The 20699-nt window shown below is 48.7% G+C and overlaps 1 protein-coding gene and 1 non-coding gene across 2 annotated transcripts in view; both read left to right on the top strand.

The window, feature by feature from the left end:
- The window catches only part of Dachs (unconventional myosin-IXb-like dachs), a 158235-nt gene that overhangs the window by 31682 nt on the left and 105854 nt on the right, over window positions 1-20699 (top strand). The window lies entirely within an intron of this gene.
- On the top strand, window positions 4687-4760 carry Trnai-aau (transfer RNA isoleucine (anticodon AAU)). Its single transcript has one exon. It is a non-coding gene; the product is annotated as a tRNA-Ile (tRNA).

Below are 20699 nucleotides of genomic sequence, written 5' to 3'. Positions count from 1 at the left end.
CGAGGTCACGCTTGCAGTTTCTCCTTTGACCACGCCAGCGCCGTCGCGGCGAGGTCGCACGGGGGAAATCACGGAAGGTTGTCCACAGCTTGCGGGTTTATAACTGCACCGGGCACGCCTTGACCTGTGCGCGAGTAAACACACAGGCAGATAGGGCGACGTCCGTGACCGACCGGTCGTCCCGGTTGCGGGCACCAGTGTGGGCGCAATGGCGCTGGCTGCGTCAGTCGGGCGAGCTTTATGAAAGCCACCCAGGCTTGTAGCACTTGTAGTGGTATACCTCGCGCATGGACGAGTTTAAGATCGGGGAAGTTAATCGATTAACTGTGATTTCGATATTTGTGGCTGCGGATGAGATATTTATTTATTTATTTATTTATTTATTTATTTATTTATTTATTTATTTATTTATTTATTCATTTATTTACTTATTTATTTATTATCAACTCTGCAAAAAATATACAACAAGATAGTTTAGGCCCATTAGATATATTTAAATACAGCAGCAAACATTATGCAAGAACATCCAGATATTGAATTCGTACAGCAAAGAATAACCTAATGAATTGCGCAATGCTCAACAGAATAAAAAGAAAGAAATTTCATGCGATGTTGGATTAGTAATACGTTTTTAAAAGTTATTAGCAATGTTTATATCTATAGGCAAATTATTCCAAACTTTTGTTATCATCCCAGATCAGTTAAGGTAAGCTACGGAGGCGGAGGAGGAGGAGAGGAAAGGAGGAATAAACGTTTATTTGTTCCAGAGAATGGGAACAAAGGAAAGAGGGATGGTTGTCGGTCATCTATGGTGGGTGGCTACGAGCAAAAAAAAAGGGGGGGGGGGGGGGCGGGACAAGGGAAAAAGGTAATACAGTAGCAAGAGTTCAGAAATGTCTTACGAATCAGTTTTATTCGAAACAAGTTTCGTCGGCCCTGTTACTCACATGGCAAAGTAACCGAGATAAAGATGACACCCTGACGGGGAGAGGCTACAGAGGAAACAAAAAAAAAAAGGAATAGCAGGATCGTCAGACGCCATTTACTGTAGCCATGTAGCATTCTGATTCAGCTTAATTTAAAACACAGTGAACCATTCCTTTTTCGCGGTGTTGGACTCGTTCTATAAAAAAAAAAAACAAAAAAAAAACGTCGTCGTGCTGAGCCCAAGGACGTGGGTTCGATCCCGGCCGCGGTGGCTGCTCTTCTGATGGAGCTGAAAAGCAAAAAAATTCCCCCGCACCTCCCCGAGGGGGATTGTGAGGATGCAGATGTGCATTGGGTGCACCGATGAGTGTGATGCGATTAATGGCGAAGAGAGAGGCGAGAGTGTGAACGTAATCATTTATTTTTTTTCTTTTCCCACACCCGTCATTTCCGCTTCGTTATAGAGAAGCGTCTTCGAGACCGCGTTGAGCGCAACCGCCAACTGCAGAGGATCGTTCACGTCAAAGTCGTCGGGAATCGTTTCGAACTCACCGTCAGCATCATCGACGTCGTCTTCCTGCGGTTCCTCTCGTTCGCCGCCGTCATCGAAGTGATCGAGCCGACTCCAATCGACCCGAACGTTGATGGCGCGATACAGCGGGGTGTGTTCCAGGTGCTTCAGCCAAGCCAGGATGTTGCCGCGCTTCACCAACCCGCGCTTGTACGTTGCCGGACTCATCAGCCTCCGCTTGATGTGAACGTCCAACGCAACGTCCTCGGGTACCATGCGAGGAAGGCACCGCACAACCTTCGATACGTCGATGGGCACGTTCACCGCCTGTCCCTTGATTCCAAACTGCCCGTTGCCTCGAGTCAGCCGCCTGATGCTCATGAAGGGGAGTCGAGGCGCGCTGCGCCGCTCTTCGACCGGGTTCAGATCGGGAAGATGCGCCGGCCGAGTACCGTAACGGTAGCCAAAACTCACGCAGCCCACCTCACTTACTCGAACAAATAGACGGCATTGACCACGCCCTTTACGCCGACGACATCACGGTGTGGACGGCGAAGGCCGGGTCCGACGGCTGGATCGAGGATTCCTTGCAGCGTGCGGCCACGACCGTGCACGAGTACGCGAAGTCGTGCGGGTTGAGCTGCGCACCGCACAAATCAGAACTTTTACTCATACAGCCGGGAAGACCCAAGAAGGCGCCCCAGCCGGCCATCACGGTCAGAATCGACGGCATAGAGATTAAGCCGACGCAGCAGTGTAGGATACTGGGCCTGCTGCTGCAGAACAACGGGAAACCGGACGCCGCCGTCGTTAAAATCAAAACCACCACGGAACAGGTACTCGGCATGTTACGCCGGGTGTCTAACAGAAACAGAGGCCTCAAAGAGGACGACGCCATCCGTCTGGTGCGGGCGTTTGTCGTTTCGAGGGTCACTTACTCGGTCCCGTATCTCCAACTGACGAGGACGCAGAGAAACACCCTCGACACGCTCATTCGCAAGGCAACGAAACAAGCTCTGGGCGTTCCCATATACTCGTCGACCCGACGACTGCAGGACATGGGCGTCCACAACACAGTGGACGAGCTGGTGGAAGCTCACCTCTCTAATCAACGCGTCAGACTCAGTAGAACAGAACACGGACGCGCCGTCCTTCGCAAGCTGGGATGGCGGATAGAACCGATACCCACGACGGCGCCCCTACCCGAGAGGTGGAAGGAGGCAATCGAAACCAAGCCCCTACCCCGGAACATGACCCCGGGTAAGGATGACGGGAGGCGCGATGCGCGGGCCAAGGCCCTGGCCCGACAGCTGGAGGAGAATCCCCGGGTTCTATACGCGGACGCCTCGCTTAGGAAAGGCAGCGACCGGGCGGCGGCAGTCGTTACGACACACGACCGACTGATCGTCACAGCGTCGACGAAGACGAGAGATCCCGTGACGGCAGAAGAAGTGGCTGTGGCTCTGGCGCTCGTTCAACCGGACGTCGAGGCCGTGGTCACGGACTCCAAGACTGCGTACGGCAACTACCGAAGGGGATGCGTTTCCTCCGCGGCATTTGCGATTTTGAACAAGAAGGTGACACCGGGACGAGCCGTTGAACTCGTGTGGGTCCCAGCTCACTCGGGGGTAGCAGGCAACACCATCGCCGACTACCACGCCCGCGAAATGACGCTCCGGGCAGCCACCGAGTCGCGCGATGATGCGGACACCCCGAGCCCAATGACAAGCTACAGAGAGATTACTCGAGCGTACAGGGAAGAACGGCGCACCTTACCCGAACCGCACCGCTCTCTAACCAGGCAACAGCAAACGATCCTGCGCAGAGTGCAGGCGGGGTCACTCGCGCACCCAACCCTGCTCCATCGAATGTTTCCCGAGTTACACGACGCCACCTGTCCTTTCTGCAAGCAGACCGAAGGCACACTGTCGCACGTCATGGGGGAATGCACGTTCCTCAAGAGTCCAGTTCCCCCCACTCCCTCCCCTACACCCCCCTATCCTACCTCCACTTCCCCACCCCTACTCCTTGAGCGATGGGAGACCTTGCTGTCCAGCCCCGCCCTGCCGACCCAGCTAGCCCTGGTGGCCAGGGGCCAGGAGTTGTTGGCGACATATGGGTCCCGTGAATAGGGAACCACCCCCGTCTGGTGCCTGTGGGCACCACCAAATCTTTTGGGCTCAATAAATGTTGTTTCATCATCATCATCCTCTTCGCAGCTTTGTCTTCTTCTCTTGCTTCTTCTTCAGCGGTTCCCCTACGGGAAGATGACGATGGTGGTTGAACGCGAAGCTATCTCATGATGGATTGTTTGGTTGGCCAATCCCTAGGAGCATCATGCCACAATCATCATCAGACGCGCTGCGGACGCCGGCCACGGGACGCACGACAACCCCCGACTATAATGCATTTCTGCATAAAACGCACGTGTGCCAAGCTTTCGGCGAACGTTAAAGATCCCTAGGTGGTGAGAATTAATACGGACGGAGCCCTCCACTAGCTACGGCCCAACTGTAACTACGGCGCGTTAAACCCCACAATCAATCAATCAATCAATCAATCAATCAATCAATCAATCAATCAATCAATCAATCAATCAATCAATCAATCAATCAATCCTTCAAAGCGGATGTTGCGCGGGCACCAAGTATAACGGCTGTTTCTGGTCCCCTTCGCTCGGAAGCCCAGATCGCCCCCCCCCCCCCCCCCCCCTTTCCCTTTCCTCAGAGGCTCCCGTGGGGCCGGTTTGAGCGGGGCTCGCCTTTTAATTTTAAGATATGCCGAGCACTCCCGCGAGCAATAAGTGCACTTCTCGGGTGGCGGCCTGCTAAGATATCTATTTAAATTCGATCTCGCGGTTTTACTGTAAACCTGAATATCTCTGCAATGCTGTTTTTGCCAACAGTAAGCATAATTTTGATCGATAAAAAGGATGGGCAAGACAGGTAGACGATCTTGTTTTCTTGTTAAGCAAAGGAAGCACTTAGCGAAGCAGTATTTCCTCTCCGGAAAAGAACAAACAGCCAGTGCGAGTGAAATTGTCAAAACAAAACGAGGCCGGACGCCGGGCTGATTTGTCCAAAGTTTCTTCGTGTTTATTTCTTCAAGCATAGAACAACAAGAACGGAAATGAAATTATAAGCAGTGTTGAGCAGCCGGAATAGCGGCACCAATAGCTCAGTTGCGCAGTTGAGGGTCGCAGCAGGCAACGGTGATATATCCAACCTTGAAGCCTCAGAGGCTCGTCTGGCCCGCTAGCTCGGTCGGTTAGAGCGTCGTGCTAATAACGCGAAGGTCGTAGGTTCGACCCCTGCGCGGGCCAGTTTTTTTTTTTTTTTGCCTTTGCGTCTACTACATTACAGATGGCCCGGGTGTCCCTCTAACTTCACACTGTTTGCTGTTAATTCAGGATACTTTGTATAAGTTTACTCGTTTTAGCAACCATGTCATGAAATGCATTCTTTTCGTATTTACTATACCACAAGGAGCTCTTGAGTGTGCTCGTAATTTTTCACACATTTTTATTAATCAGTGATAGTTAAATATACCTTATTCTATTAATTACACAAGTGATTAGAAGAAGCCAGCCTTTACACAAGAGTGTGTGCATTGTCAAACTTTGCGAAGAACCTGTCGCGCGTGTACAGCTAGCGGCATGTAAAACGCGAAATTATGAACGCGAACGTTGTGATTGAAGATACCTGACTCGTGGAGGTAATGTCCCGGGCTGTTTCGGATAAACCGAGGTCCATAAAACTGACGTTTCAACTGACAAGGCGGCGCTCTGGCTATGAAGCGCGTCGTGTGTGAAGTGTAGCGCATGTATTTCGACCTAGGAGATCTTTGAAATGTCAGCCTTCCAGAGCTTTCGTCTGTCGCCCGCAACAGAGAAACAGCCATGGCGACTCGGGGCCTCAGAGCCACTGAACCACGGCTCAAAACCACTCCACTGGGGTCCTGTCTCTTCATCGCTTTCGGCCAGTGTCTTTCCTTGTGCAGCAGAAACCATGAGTTTTAAAAAACCATGAGCTTCAACTATGAGATTTAAATTTATTATAAGGTTTAGCGCGCCAACGCTACAAAGGCGATGAGGCGCGCCGTAGTGTAGATCTCCGGATTAACGTTAACCACCTGGGGATCTTGAAAGCGCGCCGAAATATCGAACAGGCGGGCGTTTTCGCTTTTCGCTTCCATTAGAAAAGCGGCCGCCGCGGCCGGGAATCGAACCCGCGTCCCTGGGTTCAGCAGCTCAGTGCCTCAGCCACCGCGGCGGGCTCATGAGGTCTAAACTATGCATTTTGACGACCCCATTCCATAAGAAAGAAAAGCCAGCACGGTGATTAAAACTAATTCGTGAAATGTTGCACTTTATATTTTCTCTGATGGGGAGCTTAGCCTGAACAAAATGGCGAGAGCTACAGAAACGAACTGACCCGACATTTATTGTCTGATCAACAGGGCGTAGCTGTCGGACACTTCGATTGGGGAGGCCGAGGATATAGCTCATTTCCGGCATGGCACAATTACACGTGAAATAGAACTAGCGCGGAACACGATGAAGGCGTCTGTTCCGTAGCCTATGCTGCGCATTTTTTTTTTTGCCACGAATACCTTTCGAAAAGCTCGTTCCCTTTCTTTATTTTATTTATTTATACAATACTGCAACCCATGAGCGTCCCAAGCAGTAGTTGTTTATTAATACATCAATGAGGTGAACTCGTTGCAAACAAGAAAAAGAATTAAAAGCAAGAATAATTGAGCAATGAACAATGGAAGGAAACAAAGCAGAAAAATGGAACAGGCACATGCGTTCATATTTCAAATGTAATGCGATTATAAAAGATAGGAAACAGGGAAACAAAAGAGCGCCTCGATGAAGCACAGATCTTAAAATAGTAGCGGAAATTTGCACAGTAACAGAGGGGCTGACTCTACAGTGGCCCAGCACGGAATATTGGCAGCGTTTTAAATTATAAAGAAATTATATGTGGGCTCAACGAGGAAAAATTGTCTAGCGTATCTACTTAACGCGCTATGTTTCACACTTATGGCGCATAACAAAATGGCATTGACAAAATGCAATGGGCTCTTCAGCTTACCATACAAAAGGGCCTGCAATGTCAGCGAAAGAATTGTTCCCAGCGATGCATTTGCAATAGTTCGATATCAGCCTCGTCGCACTTGGTCCAGAAGAATGTCTTCCAAGCAACGCATTGTTGTACAATAATGAAGCCAACTTTAAAGGGGGCCAGGTGTCCTCCGTTTTGTAGGGGTGCTTGGGGTTTTATGGAGGTATTTATTACGAGGAACTAGGCCCTTCGTACTTTGATATAAGCCTCCATATATTTCCCCTAGAAGAATGTCTTTCCACAAATAAGCCAACTTTAGGAAGCTAGGTGCATCGTCTCTTTCTCGCGTTTTCAACATACTCTGCACCATATAAAAACGCCGTTGACGAGACAACACATTCCGTTTACCGTCGAACTCACTCCGCGCTGCTTGTGATTGATTGATCGTAGCGTTTTAACGCGCCGACGCAACGCAGGCGACGAGGCGCGCCGTAGTGGAGGGCTCCGGATTAATTTTGACCACCTGGGGATCTTTAACGTGCGCCGAAATCTCGTACACACGTCGCTGCCTGTGCCCTACACCAGTGGTGCGACTAAAAGGCGTCCGTGTGACACCGGGTGCCCGCGTCGGCCGCAGTAAAGCACGCCTTCCCGAGCAGGCTTGGCGAGGATGATAAATCGGTGGGCAATCTTTATCGCTCGCCGCGGGGGAGAGGTGTTCGACCTCGCGGAGTGTAGCGCCTGTTCGGAGAGCGACGTTTTTAAAGGTAGCGCGCTTCAAACGGTGGGCGCCAAATGTACGCTGCGCGGCGCACCTTCTTGTACGATGGCCGTTCTACGACGCGCATGCAGGAAAGGCGATCGAGAGAAGCTTACACCTAGACGCCACAATCAAGCGGTCTTGCACGGGCGGCTGTTGTGCTCCCGTTTCGAGAGTAGGGCGTGGCCGCGGCTACCGTGTATCCGACCCTCGAAAAGAACCTGCTCTTGGCGGCTGAATAGCGCGTCGATTCCTTGCTTGGTTTATTTGACCGTCCTCGCCCTTGTTGGCGTTGCTGGTTAGGGTGGGCTGTGCATAGGCGACCAAGCTGATCTAACGCGTGTTGTTGTCCGTGCATACGTTTAAGGTCGCGCTGTCGGCGCTGCCGGTGCATGACTGATGGTGCACTCCAGCCGTGCCGCCCGTTAATTGAGGCCGATCCGCCGTTTGCCCTTGCTGGGATAAGGGACCTGCCCCCGCATCGGTTCCTGTAGGTGTCTTGGGGTAGAACGAGGAAAGATTACCCACTGGTGTCGATGGCAGTTGGAAAGCAACAGAGAGATTGAAGCTGTTTTTTTTTTTTTGCACAACAGAGTCTCTCCTAACTATCCCCTTAAAGGGAAGTGTCACTGGCGAAAGCGAGGATCGTGGTTTCTGAAAGAACCCAGCGTTGAGCATAGTCTGGGGTATTCTGTACGAGGTGGAGTTGAACTGGCTGCTTGTAGGGAATAGGCAGCGTGTAGAAAGATATATGAGGACCTATAAGATACAATACAGTAAGATGAATCTGACGAGGGTCAACAATGAGTTTGGTTGTACACAGGTGGGAGATCATCATGACAGGCTTTCGTCATAGAGCTTACAAGCAACCATGATGACGAGGAGTGATTCAACCAGCAAGCAATGCATAAGCCGGGAAATGGGCGTCAGATTAAAAAAAAATTATTCGAGCCTAATTATGCTGACAAGGAGACAAGGACCAGAGAGCGGAGGCGATGTATACTCACGTGTCCGGCCGTCGTCCAATTTGGCTCAAGCTGGCGCAGTTACCTGCTGCAGACCTCTCTTTTCGAAGCTGCGGGAGGTGCGTTCTTGGTAAAACTGTCAGTCGTATACGGTGATGCAGTCAAGCTTCGGAAAAATATTACGGGCACACGGGGTGTTTGAATCACTTCGAAATAGACATGAATTGAAGTTTGCACTGTCATAAACGTTAGACACAGGCTGCGGCCCGTCAGATGACGTGGGTTCAGAGAAGCGAGCCGCAAAAGCAAAACGAAACAAACCAAGGAGCTTTGCATGGTGTTGGACGCTGCGCTCTTTCTCAGGATGAAGAGCCGACGTCGGCTCCAGCCTCTCCTTTCTCTGACGTAGGACGGAAAGGTTTTTTCGAACCCCAAAAGGTCTTCAAGGTGACATCATTCTACCCAGAGAGCCGTTATTACCTGTTATTCGTTGTCTACGCTGCATGGGTGGGGTGGTGCGACATGAGATATAGGACGTGATCTCATATGTATGGGCGTTGTGTGACGCTACATAGGCTATGTTTCCAATGATTTCCAAGGATGGCCGACTGTTAGTTCCACAGATGCCTTCGCTGCGTAGCTCTGTCGCCACCCTACTGGAGATCATTTGGTCCGGGTTCTAAACCCGTCCATGGATTCCAAACCCGGTCCTTTAAAGCCAGACGCCCGGTTTGCGCGGCGCCCATGCTTGGTATGCATGGTGTGTATGTTGGTATATGTTGGTTTGCGCCGGTAAGCGTGTGCATTATCCATGTTCAAGACTTGCAGCTACTTCTAAATACATGAGCAATCGATGGCGTCAGGCTTTCAGCCATCTGACGTTAGGTTGCAAAATGACAATTGTGTCGCATATTTGTGTCGCATTGTGTCGCAAGCTGGATTTCTGCGGGAAAGGGGCGATTAGAAATCACAGTAGAAAAGCGGCGACGCCTTAGAATAAGATAGCTTCAAATTCGATGTACTTCCCGCATTGGCTGTTACGCTATTACCTCAGTGGTTCCACGCTGTCCTGCGTCGGTTAGCGTGTATTTTTTTTTTTTTTGTAAATTCAACGGTGCAGCAATTACCCCTCAGGACCTGAGGCTAACACTCACCCTACACAGTTACAAATCTACGAAGCCCTTGGACACGCGTGCTTACAAGTTTTTACTCTAGGCTGCGTTCGTCTTCACATAAAAGTCTTCGGTTGAAATGTCGTGACCGCCCTCTCAAAGCATACCTTCAGTGTTTCGTATTTCCCCTGGTGGTCATCTTTAACCCTGGGTCGCACGCTCAAACACTGTCCGTGTTTACGCAGGTGTGGCCAGCGATTCCGCGGTATCTCTTAAACTTACCAGAGTAGATTCGCATGTGCTTAAGATGTCATTAATATCGGCGCTGGCCTAGAGCAATATGATGACAGAGCGGATTAACCGCCTTATAGGCATCAAGATAAATGCGGGTGGCCTGTACGACAGAGCGATTCAGTCGCATACGCCAAGGTTGCCGCGAATCGATGTCATCTTCTCTCTCTCACACCTACTTTATTTGCCACGAGGGGCTACAGCCACCTACCTCAAGGGTGCAGTAAATGATTGCGAGAAAAAGTAAAAGGCGAATCGAATCACCCCGGAAACATCAGCTTGTAAAACGTTCTGCGGTGCGCTTAAGGTTAGGCTTAAGGGGCAAACGTAATACGGGCCAAGGATTACCTCTCTTCTCCGCTATTTTATTGACGGGATATTAACGTTGATTGTGGTCGTCGCTCGTCAAAATCAATAGGCGATCCCTTTCGCTGCCCATTACGGGCAACGTTTGCACGGTTCGTCAAACGAGCGATCGCGGCGAAGTGCGGTGAATCACTTTCGTGCTCAGATTTCCGCTACTTCGATGCTGATGACTTCCCGGAAGTGATCGCGTCGACGTTGGTCGTACTGGCTGTTAGGATGATTCGTTGGGTGTGGTCAAGGCAATTTCAAAGGGGTCAAAGAGGAAGGAAAATGACGTCACATATAAATGGTGCCATTATGACTGTACGCTTAGTTTCTCGTTTGTTTCCCTCTTTTAGTTTTTTATTCATTTATTTCTTCCTTCCTTACTTTCTTTATTTCCTTCTTCCTGTCTTCCATTCTTTTTCTTTTCCTTCCTTCCACCTCTCTCTCATTTATTTATTTATTTATTTATTTATAAAGAAAAGCTCGTCCCTAAGCTGTCCGTAACGAAGAAAACTAATATGCGTCATCTCCCGTAGGCTGAAGAATCTTTGCTTAGTACCAAATCGTCTCAATGATTCAAGGACAAAAAAAAAAAAAACGAATTCCTCCGGAACTAAGTCTGCGTGCGTGCGTTTAAGCGAAAGCCTAGCGATTATCAGACTTCTTTGTCACATCATCGTGTTTCCGTCTCTTTGTTCGTTTTCGTTTTCTTCGTCTTTTTAATGGCAACTGGTTGGACAGGCAGATTGTCCTCACTTCACGCTCCAGCTTTCCCGTGCACAATCACCCCGTGAGGCACCCGTTCCGCGCACGCGCATGCGCACATCCCGTGAACCTGTCATGGCGTCCGCATCAGTCTAATTCTTCTTCCAGTCTGTCTTGGAGTCGGGTTAGAGCTGTAATTACAGAACTTGACTGCTGCTCATGACGACCCGGGCTCAAATTCCCCACGAAACCAATGTTTCGTACCACTCGTTTTGACGTCGCAGACGGCGACGACTCCAACTACGGGTCCTTTTAGGGGCGAAAGCATTTATGGGTTCGGGCTGTTGGCGTCTGCTGTCGTCGTCGTAATCTTCGTCTCATATAGTCACGGAACGAAAACACCGGGACGCTCGTTTATGCCCCGCTGTAGAACGCTTCGCGCTTCAAAGAGGCTTTTACAGCAAAGCTGTATACCTCTACACCCCAAAGGTTTCAGCTCCGTGGGCAACGACGCCAAGGCGTCAAGAATACACGTGCACACTGCATGCTTCGCCCCTCCCCAGGTTTCACGTTAGCGGAGATGGCCCCGAATTTTTTGTCGTGTGATGAGACACCTAGGGCTTTCTCCTCAAAACCTTCCGCTCAACTCTGCGCTAACGTTAAGGAAGCCAACCAGGCAGAACCCTTCGTTTTTACAAACCTTGAGGGTTAGCGTCACATGGTCGCGCGGAAAGGTTTTGCGGAGAAGCCAAGCATGAATGTGCATTCAGTATTAATAGTGAAAGCGTAACTAGGTCACTTGTGAACAAATCCTTCAAGTTCCTCACATCGCTTCGCCCCTCGTTTGATTTCGCGTTCACTGCAGTGGACAAGAAAAAAAAAAACAGGAAGGGGCCTAGAAGACAAAATACAACCTTTTTTTTCTAGTTTGAAAGAACTAGCCTTTGTAAACCCACTCAACTATACTCAAACACCGAAGGAAGCTGTTTAAACAGAAAAATGCCAAGTTACAATTTTCACGGCAAACACGGCGTGGTAGCGGTGGTGCAATAGAGAGAGCCGTAAATACATAGCTATCAATGAATTACCTGCTCTTTAGTATTGAAGCAAAATGACCAAGCGGAACTACAGGCACCGCTACTGTAGGAGAGTCGTCTTTCTGGGCGCTGGCTTAGTCGGTGAACGTCAATCGCACAAGTTCCTGTGACGTCACGAAGACAAGGCGGAAAAGTAGCTGGTGAATCGGCACTGCTTCATCAGTTTTGCTTAGTATCTAGCTTAATTGTCAAAATTTTTCGTTAAAATTGACATCATTGTTTTGAATAGAATCACTAAATAAGCTTTTCAGAGTAGCACCATTTAGACACGCAAGTATGCTACGGCGGCTATTTTGGTATTTATCAGTGTTACCAGACTGCCGCGTCTACGGCTTCACTGCTAAATTTGACGGAGTTGTTTGTAAACAACAGTGCGAAAGACGCAGCAAAACAGTAACTTCGGACACACTTCTGCAGCTTACGTGCTGCGGCGCGCGTTATCTTCGATTTGACGACGTCAGTCGCGTGCAGCCGCAGAGCAGGGATGGCATGCTAAGACTACCACAGCTGACCAGCTAAAACGCACAGACAACAAAATGCCGGCGGCCATGAACCAGCGCGGTGTAAACAAATGTCACGTGATGTGAACTGACCAGTGATGACGGCGGCACGGAGGAATAGGAGAAAACAGTGCCGATACTCTTTACCTATTACACTAAGTTATGGGAACAAAGCTGTCTTTTTTGAGAATCCAACTTGCATTCTGTCTTCATGGCACCCTTGTATTCGAGTGAATACGGTATACGTTTTCTTCTCCGACCAACGAAAACAAAACAAAACTGAAGAACACTTCTGTGTTCATATCTCGGTTCACCGCAGAGCCATGTCCAAAGTGCTCTTTACAGCCTCGTTTTTGCTTCTCCGTCGCATATCGAGAGAAAAAAAAAGGGGGGGGGGGCGGAGGGAAGGACCAGTAGAAAACAAACAAACAAAATGGCGACGGCGTTGTGCGCGTACACGTTGGCTTTTGGTGGGAGCAGCAGCAGCGAGCGTGGTCCTGTTTTCTTTCCGTCAGCGGTCGGGTATCACCTTTCGCGCATTAACCTCTTCCAGTGGTCATCATATGGCCGCCCTCTTGACTTCTGCCATCGGTCGTGTGGGCGCCCATTTGGCATTATGCGCGTCTACAGCAGAGCCCACCCACGTGAGCGGCCTGCACACATTTAGAGGCCTCCTGCAGCGAGCGCCCCTTATCGTGAACTGTGTACACGACCAATTTTCCCTAATGTTCTTTCCGCCTCACCGGGACTCCATTAGAGGCTTTATTGGCATCGCATCCCCCGTGACTGGCTCGAAATCCGCCGGACGACCGGGGGGAGGGTCCGGGATGCGAAAAAGGCCAGGCCCACGGATGAACTCGGCGAGTTCTAGCCGTTGCCCCGGACAAAAGCCATCGTTTTAAAGCGTAGGTGGTTCGCGGTTCATTATTTCATATTTGGCTGGCCGATGCGGCTGCACTCGGGGACAACTTAAGAACGGAAGTGGCCTCTGTGCCTCATCACCGCAGCCGGCTGTTACTCCGCGCGGCGCAAGTACTGACTTACTGCGAGTATTTCGAACGTGACACGAGTCGTTTCCGCGACTTCTCGCATTTAATCTGGTTATAAATTTCTGCAGCGACGACAATGGGTGTTAAAAAGAAGACGATGTTGCAATCTTGTTTCAAAATGCGCGCGTGGAAATCAGGGTCCGTCGCTTCGGCGGAGTGATACACTAGATGAGCTGTCGCCGTCCTCAACTTGCACCCGAGTATAAGCGCCCTTCAGGTCAACGCGGCAGCTTCTGGCCGAGTTAAGTTAATGGGGCCGTGAACTCAAAATGTAACCAATTGAAATTGAAATAATGAGCCTTTCCTAACTCAATCAGCTCTATTCGAGCCACGAAAGACATCTTTAGGCGAAAACGTCAAGGGATCATGGAAAAGCTTTAAAATTTCACGTCACGCGATGTGTGCAGTGATGCAATACAGGGAGCACTGAAAACAGAGTTATCAGCGCATTTATTTACTTTATTTGTTTATTTATTTATTTCCAGGTACTGTTGGCCGACTGGGCCGTTACAGGGGTGGGGTAGAAAACTGACATAACAACCGTCATGTCAAGCGTAAAGAAGAAATGCATAGCCGATACAAAATGAATACATCACTAAACTACATTCTACAACTTACATGCTACATCACATACATCACAAAATACACTTCACAATATTACATCCTACAATGTGCAATTATTTATTTAGTGCAATTTATTTATTTAGTGCAATTAAGCATTCGAGTGATACGATTAAATGGAACTACAGGCCTTACTACGCTTGCTCAGACTTGTTTTGTGGCGCCCGTCAATTGAACAAGATTCTGTGACATCATAGCGGCTTCGCCTGAAAGTGGCCGCGGGAAGCCATTATTTGTTTGAGGTTTCGGATAAAATCTGTGTTATCGGTAAAAAGCAGTCTTTATTAATGAACCATATTCATTTACTGTCTTTATGGCCCTTTGAAACCGGTTTCTTGACTTTTAGTGCTCATGTAAACACCGCTCGTTCGGTCCTCTCGGAAAGGGTTGGGTCGGTAAGCATGGCAATATTGGGTTTTTTCACTAAAAAACGTCTTTCCTTGGCCATGGCTGAAGCGTATCTGGGTAATTTATCAAAACAAAGTTCTTTCAAATGAAACAAAGTTGTTTTTTGTCGTAATCACTCCTTTAAGAACTTTCGTTTGGGGTTTCCGAGGGACGCGGATTGAGAGTTAAAGGGACTTTGCAACAGTTCCGATAAACACCTTTACGCTTTCCTTCGCGTCTGGAAGCATTGTGGAAGCTATAGTTATCGCCAGAACGGAGCGGCAAAGTGTGGTTTGCTCGTCGCAGCAGATCCGCCTTCCGTGTACGCTTTGCTTTTGTGGCGATTTTTTAAAAGTGGATAGCGTACGAGTTTATTGCTGCAACCGAAAGAAAGCTGACCGATTGCCCTTACACCGCTCTAATAACGCCATTCGAGCCCTCGAAGAGCGCCAAGTTCGGATTCTCGTTAATAAGGAAAGAAGTCTCACTTTTCATGCCGTTTTCGGAACTTTGAAACAAGTGGTAAAACTTGAAGAACAACAGTAAAGATATATTAGTACTACTACTACTACTACTAGTAGTGGTTGTAGTAGTAGTACTGGTAGTAGTAGTAGTAATAAAAGTAGTGGTAGTAATAGTAGTAGTACTAGTAGTAGTAGTAGCATTAGTAGTAGTAGTGGTAGTAGCATTAGTAGTAGTAGTAGCATTAGCAGTAGTAGTAGTAGTAGTAGTAGTAGTAGTAGTAGTAGTAGTAGTAGTAGTAGTAGTAGTAGAAGTAGTAGTAGTAGCCAGCAGTCGCTTGAAGTGGACGGAGGGTGGCTTCGGCTGCTGTTATTTCCTTTAGTCCTTTCGTTACAGCAATCTTTCTTGTAAGGTTTGCCCTACTTTTCTAAAACTCCCTTCACCCCCTGTTCCGAGTCGTTATTGCGCCACCGGATTTCGTATCGACTAATGGGCAGCTACGGTAGTCGTTTCGATGCAGTACTACCGTCTACGCGCTAGCTACAGCACCGTATGCGACAACATCCGTCGTGTAGACGACTATGGCGCATAGATTAGTACCACGCTACTACGTCAGAGCTAATCTCAGTCATAGGAACCATCCAAAAAAACGATGTACACATAGTTTCTCCTGGTTGCCGACCAACCTACCGCGTGCCAGTATGCACTGACTACGGTTGTGGGGAGACGATTGCGATAAATGCGCCGCCATCACGTTCGAGAACATTATCATCATCACCATTGTAGCGCGCTTCCCCGCCGCCATGGACGAGGCAGCCTGAAAACGGCCGATTCGGCGCACTCCCACGGAGGAGTGTTCAGGGGGGCTTACTACCTGGAATACCGGCGGCCTTCGGGGCCTATCATTTTGACAGTGTGGAGGGGGAGGGTGAATGGAGGGGAGGGGGAGGGGAATGAAACGCACCGCCGGCCGACCATCTCCGCCGCCACCAACCACTCCCCGATGACCTGATCGGGCTTCCTCGGTGATTTTTGCTTTTCTTTCTTCTTTCAACCTGGAACGGCGAACGATCGACGACCGCGCTTGAACCCGTTCCCCCGAACGACGCTGGTTTGTGTTTGAACACTCGGAATGCTGTATCGGCTTGCAGGCCGTCCCGTCCCGGCATCGTTCCGAAGGATGGGCGAGCCGGGAGAGCAAACGCGAGTATCGGAAGTTTATTACAGCGGAGCCGTTGTAGGCTACGTTGTGAGCAAAACTGCATGACAATTACGTAGTTTGTGCGTATTGTGGAATTCTGGCCTGCCGTCTATACATGTCTTGTACGTGAGTGAAACGGACAGTCGCATGTTTGTCCGCTAAAACAAAACTGTAGTCCTCCCGAGTATCATTTTCTGCCTCATCGCCAATGTCGTGGTGAGTGCAACAGCTGGACTGAATTCAGTTCTCCTGTTTTCGCGCTGCTCCTGCTTTATCTGTTGGGACCTTTCATTTCTTCGGTCTATGTGCAGCTCGAGAGAGATCTTTTGTTTGAGGGTTTGCATTTATAGCACCGCGCTTCGACACCGCTTTAAACGCATTGTTCTTTGTTTTTTTTTGCTTGCTATCGTGAAAACCAATGCGATGTCTATTCTGATGAGGAGAACGCTAATAATTCCGGTTATGTACTGATACTTGGCTTGAAGTATGCGTGAGGTTTCTTATGTGGACGCCTTTATGTAGAATATGTGGACGCCTTTGAGCCATGGCCACACTTTTAGTAATTTGTGTCTGTGTATAATTCGTGTTTAAGAAGCTTCAGCTTGTTTTGAAGGTCGGTCGAATCGAGTGGCAGACAGACAGACAGACAGACAGACAGACACACACACACACACACAGAGAGAGAGAGAGAGAGAGAGAGAGAGAGAGAGAGAGAGAGAGAGGGAGAGAGAGATGGTAAGGTGGAGGGCGCAGGAGGAGAAGGGGGAAAGGAACCAAAATTTTTGTTCTTCGGCAGCCTAGGATTGACTGCCGTCTCTAAATCTGAGCGGAGGGGGGGGGGGGGGGGGGCAGGAAGGCTAAACGAGGTGCGCATTGATTTCTTATCAATAATGGCTACAACTGAGCGAAGCCTTGCAAACTTGTTCGAATTCCCAACAAATCGGACATAAGACGTTAACCATGTAGTTAGTTCCGCGATTACCTGGGTCCTCCATTGTTCCCAGTTCACAATGAATTGAATATTAAGCATTTCTTGTGTTTGTTGTTGATGATGTCCCTCAAGTATATCTGTCGAGGCAGGTTTAACACTTTCGCCCTGGAAAACAGCAAGAGAAAGGAAGCTGTAATTAGAGGGTCAATTAGGTTTAACGCCGCTTGAGGCTCGCGACTGACCTTCCCTACGGGAACGAGGCTGTTTGGGTTTGCGTGGATTAACCACGAATGGAATGCTGCCAAGACGTGATTACGTGCCACTCTTCCGAAGACTAGAAGATGACAGTGAAAGTGAGACGGTGAAGTGAAAAAATGAAACCAAAAAATAACGAACACCCAAAATAGCCAAAAATAAAAAAAACATGCAAAACAACAAAAGCAAAACGTCTAGACAACCAAAAATACCATAGGACCGGGACAGAAAGTCATCTGTGCAGTGGTCGACCCACCGCCGCCGTTACAAACCACATCCCATTGGTGTCCAATGCAGGACGAAGGCCCATCTCCCTAACATTTTCAATAAATATACACTTCTGAGGGCTTTCCAAGTCCAATCTATGCGTTCAAATTTTCGTATTTCTCCCCTCCATCGGGTCTTGTGAGGAATGAATAAAGAAATAAATCACTGTTAGCAATTTGCAGTGTTCGCCCGTGGGAATGAAACAACACGGTCGCTTACACAAAACATGAATCATTCGCCGGGACAATAGCGTGAGCAGAGTTCACATATTCTTCCAGTGTCACAGACACGTATAGCTGTCCTGAAGGCTAAGACCCTCATCTGAAACAGCAGCCAGTTATGCCTTGGTTGAATTTTTAATCAATTTGATATGGAGCTTCGTATTGGGCCCGCTATTTTCACGTCGGCACTTAATGACTGGAAATCGCGGTTCGAGCGGCCAAGCCTTCCGACTTCTTGAGTCTACAAGAAATGCGCAGGCTGCCGGTTATTCCTCTCCCTATTGTCCTGTTCTTTTAAGGAAAAAGTTTTACTGGCCTAGCCCAGCAAATTTGCGCCATGCGAGACAGATTGACCTTGAATAGCTGCCACGCGACTCACCGCAGCCGCCCTAACTCTATGCCGCCGCCTCCCACGTGTGTCCACGTGACTAACCACGTGACTCACCTATCGTTTGCCAGGGAAACGGCGCCGCTCTCTCTGGCACCTCGCAGATTCTCGCTTGCACACGGAGTCTTCATTCGGGGAGGCAACCTTTAGCACTAAAGAGCACGTTATACTTAGAGTTGTTTGTTGTCGGGTTTTATTTTTTAACACGAAAGTGTTTTATGCCGGGATACACCAAGGTTTCACTGACGTCATATTCGTCACGGAAATGACGTCAGTGCACTTTTGCCGAAGCGACCCGCCAGCAGGACGTTGCTCGCCAAGCACACCCACAAGACAGCCGCCGACCCGCAAATCATGCTCAACTTCAGATTTCGCTGCACATTTTACTTTTCTGTTTTACCGTCTCCTATGACAGAGAAATCATCCACAGTTTTACGCAGCTTGTTGAAGAAATTATGTGTAATGCTGGTGATATGGCGTACGCATTCTGATATAGTTTGTGTATGAAATGCCTGCACAAATAAATAAATTTTACGTGTTGTTAGCTCTGGAATTTCGACTAACGGCCCGCAGGTTTCCCAAAATGAGACCACGGCCACTGCGCCAACATGTCACTGTGTAATCTTTATTGCATTATGAACACGTCAAGAACCTCGATGACTGATGAACACGGCCGCATTGCACAAGATAATCTGCAATGAGTTTATGCTTTGCCTAGGCAAATTATTTCACGAAAAGTTCAAAACCGAGCAGGTTAATGCTATGATGGTCCAAAAAAATGTTTCCTACAGTTCGCTGTTTCATTCCCCACATCTGTAATGATGTTAAAAAGCTCCAATTCTTCCAATTGGGTTTTCATCCAACTGTGTGTGTGTGCGCGCGCGCGCGCTCGCGCGCGCGTGCGTGCGTGCGTGCGTGCGTGCGTGCGTGCGTGCGTGCGTGCGTGCGTGCGTGTAGGAGGGTTATTTTACCGAGTGTAGATAAGAGATGGTTAAGGAGCTATTGTGGACTGCAGCTTTTTCCGATATATGGTGTTACGCTATGCTGGTCTCCATGTTCTTGTTACTAGCCCGGCGGGTCCCATGCGCGAGGTCGGGAATGTTTATCATGCGTAATTGTGGCCCTACTGTCTCTTATTTTCTCACTTATGTGAAGAATAGTGTCATCTGCAAAGGGCTATGCTAACACTACGGGAGAATAAGCTGGTAGTGTTGTAGTGTTTTTACCGCAACTAATCCTGAAGCACTTGGCGGCGCGAACCACGCCGTGGCGTAACTTACTGAAGAAAAAAAGCAGATAACAAAGGAACAACAAAAAAGGAAGAGCGTGGGAGCCAGGAGGGGGCTTCCAGGACCCCCCGCCGAGCGCGTCGAATCGGGCTAGACGCTCCGCGTATACCCGCTACCCTGAGAACGCGGGGAGACAACCACCAGCGACTGCTTTGTGCAAGGGCCCAATAAATATACGCAAGTTGTTTCGATCGTAAATCGCGGCGGTGTTCGGACACCGTCAAGCAACTTGTTAGAGTAACCGAGCTACTGCGTAATGGCGGGTTTTGTATCTAAGTACGTAGCATAGCACATGTTATGCCATCACGCAGGTAGGCCGCTTTTTCGGGGTGGTGCACGGGCTGAGGTGTATACGTTTAGCGGCGACATCCGGTTCATTGACCTGTAGTAGTCGTTCACGCCGATTGTCTTTTTGTACTTTGAGAGATTTCCAGGAAGATCACGGAAATTCACTTATTGCAAAAGTTTTGTGCCATTTGCTTTGTAGCTTTTACAGCGAAGCTGTCTGTGGAAAGTGTCCAGCAGGCGGTATCCGGCGACAGACCGAGCGTCGACCAACAATTTTCAGCGTTGAAAAAAATTCCTGTAAAGTAACAACGGTCTTAGGAAGTCCATATTTTGATACAAGATTTCTTAAAGGGACAGACAACCGATTTTTGTCGAGTATATATTCATGATTGGACTTGCGCAAAACAAACGGGGACGAGGAAGGAACGACAAGGACGAGCGCACTCTAACAACCGGTTTAATTTCTTGGAAGAAAGACATATATACCCCACAGACCTGCGTACAACATCTCAGTAAAAGCTTTACAGCGCACACACATCACATACGTAGATCAGCGTCTACAAAAAAGGTGTCAGCAGCGTCAATTCCTTATCTAACAAGGCCACAGAAGGGTGGCTGATGCACTTGTCTTTGTGCTGTGAGATTAAAAACGCTTCCACAATCTCTCTTGAATTTTGTTTAGGATGCGAAAACAACACCGAAGTTTCCTCTAAGATAGGTGCGCAATCACTTCTTTTACATTTTTTACAATGCGTGGCCAAGTGTGTGTAAGGCTTTCCTTTTAAACTTGAAGCATGTTCTCTTAATCTTATATTCAGCCACCTTCCGGTTTGTCCAACATACACGTGCCCACATAGCAACGGTATCCTATAAACCACGTTTTTTACACATTCAACAAATGAAAGCTTGTGTTTGACATTGCATACATGGTTGTATTTGTCTTTCTCTTCATATTTCTGTTTTACCCTTGAACACACACTTCCTATTTTGTTTTGTGCCGAGAAAACCACTTTCACATCATAGTTCTCTGCCACCTTTTTTAGACGGTGCGA

Source organism: Haemaphysalis longicornis, unplaced genomic scaffold (genome assembly GCF_048455015.1).
Source record: "Haemaphysalis longicornis isolate Haplotype H1 unplaced genomic scaffold, Haemaphysalis longicornis Haplotype H1 scaffold_5, whole genome shotgun sequence".
In the NCBI taxonomy this organism is placed as follows: Eukaryota; Metazoa; Arthropoda; class Arachnida; order Ixodida; family Ixodidae; genus Haemaphysalis; species Haemaphysalis longicornis.
The sequence above is the reverse complement of the archived record's forward strand: the minus strand, read 5'-3'. Positions and strand labels throughout refer to the sequence as shown.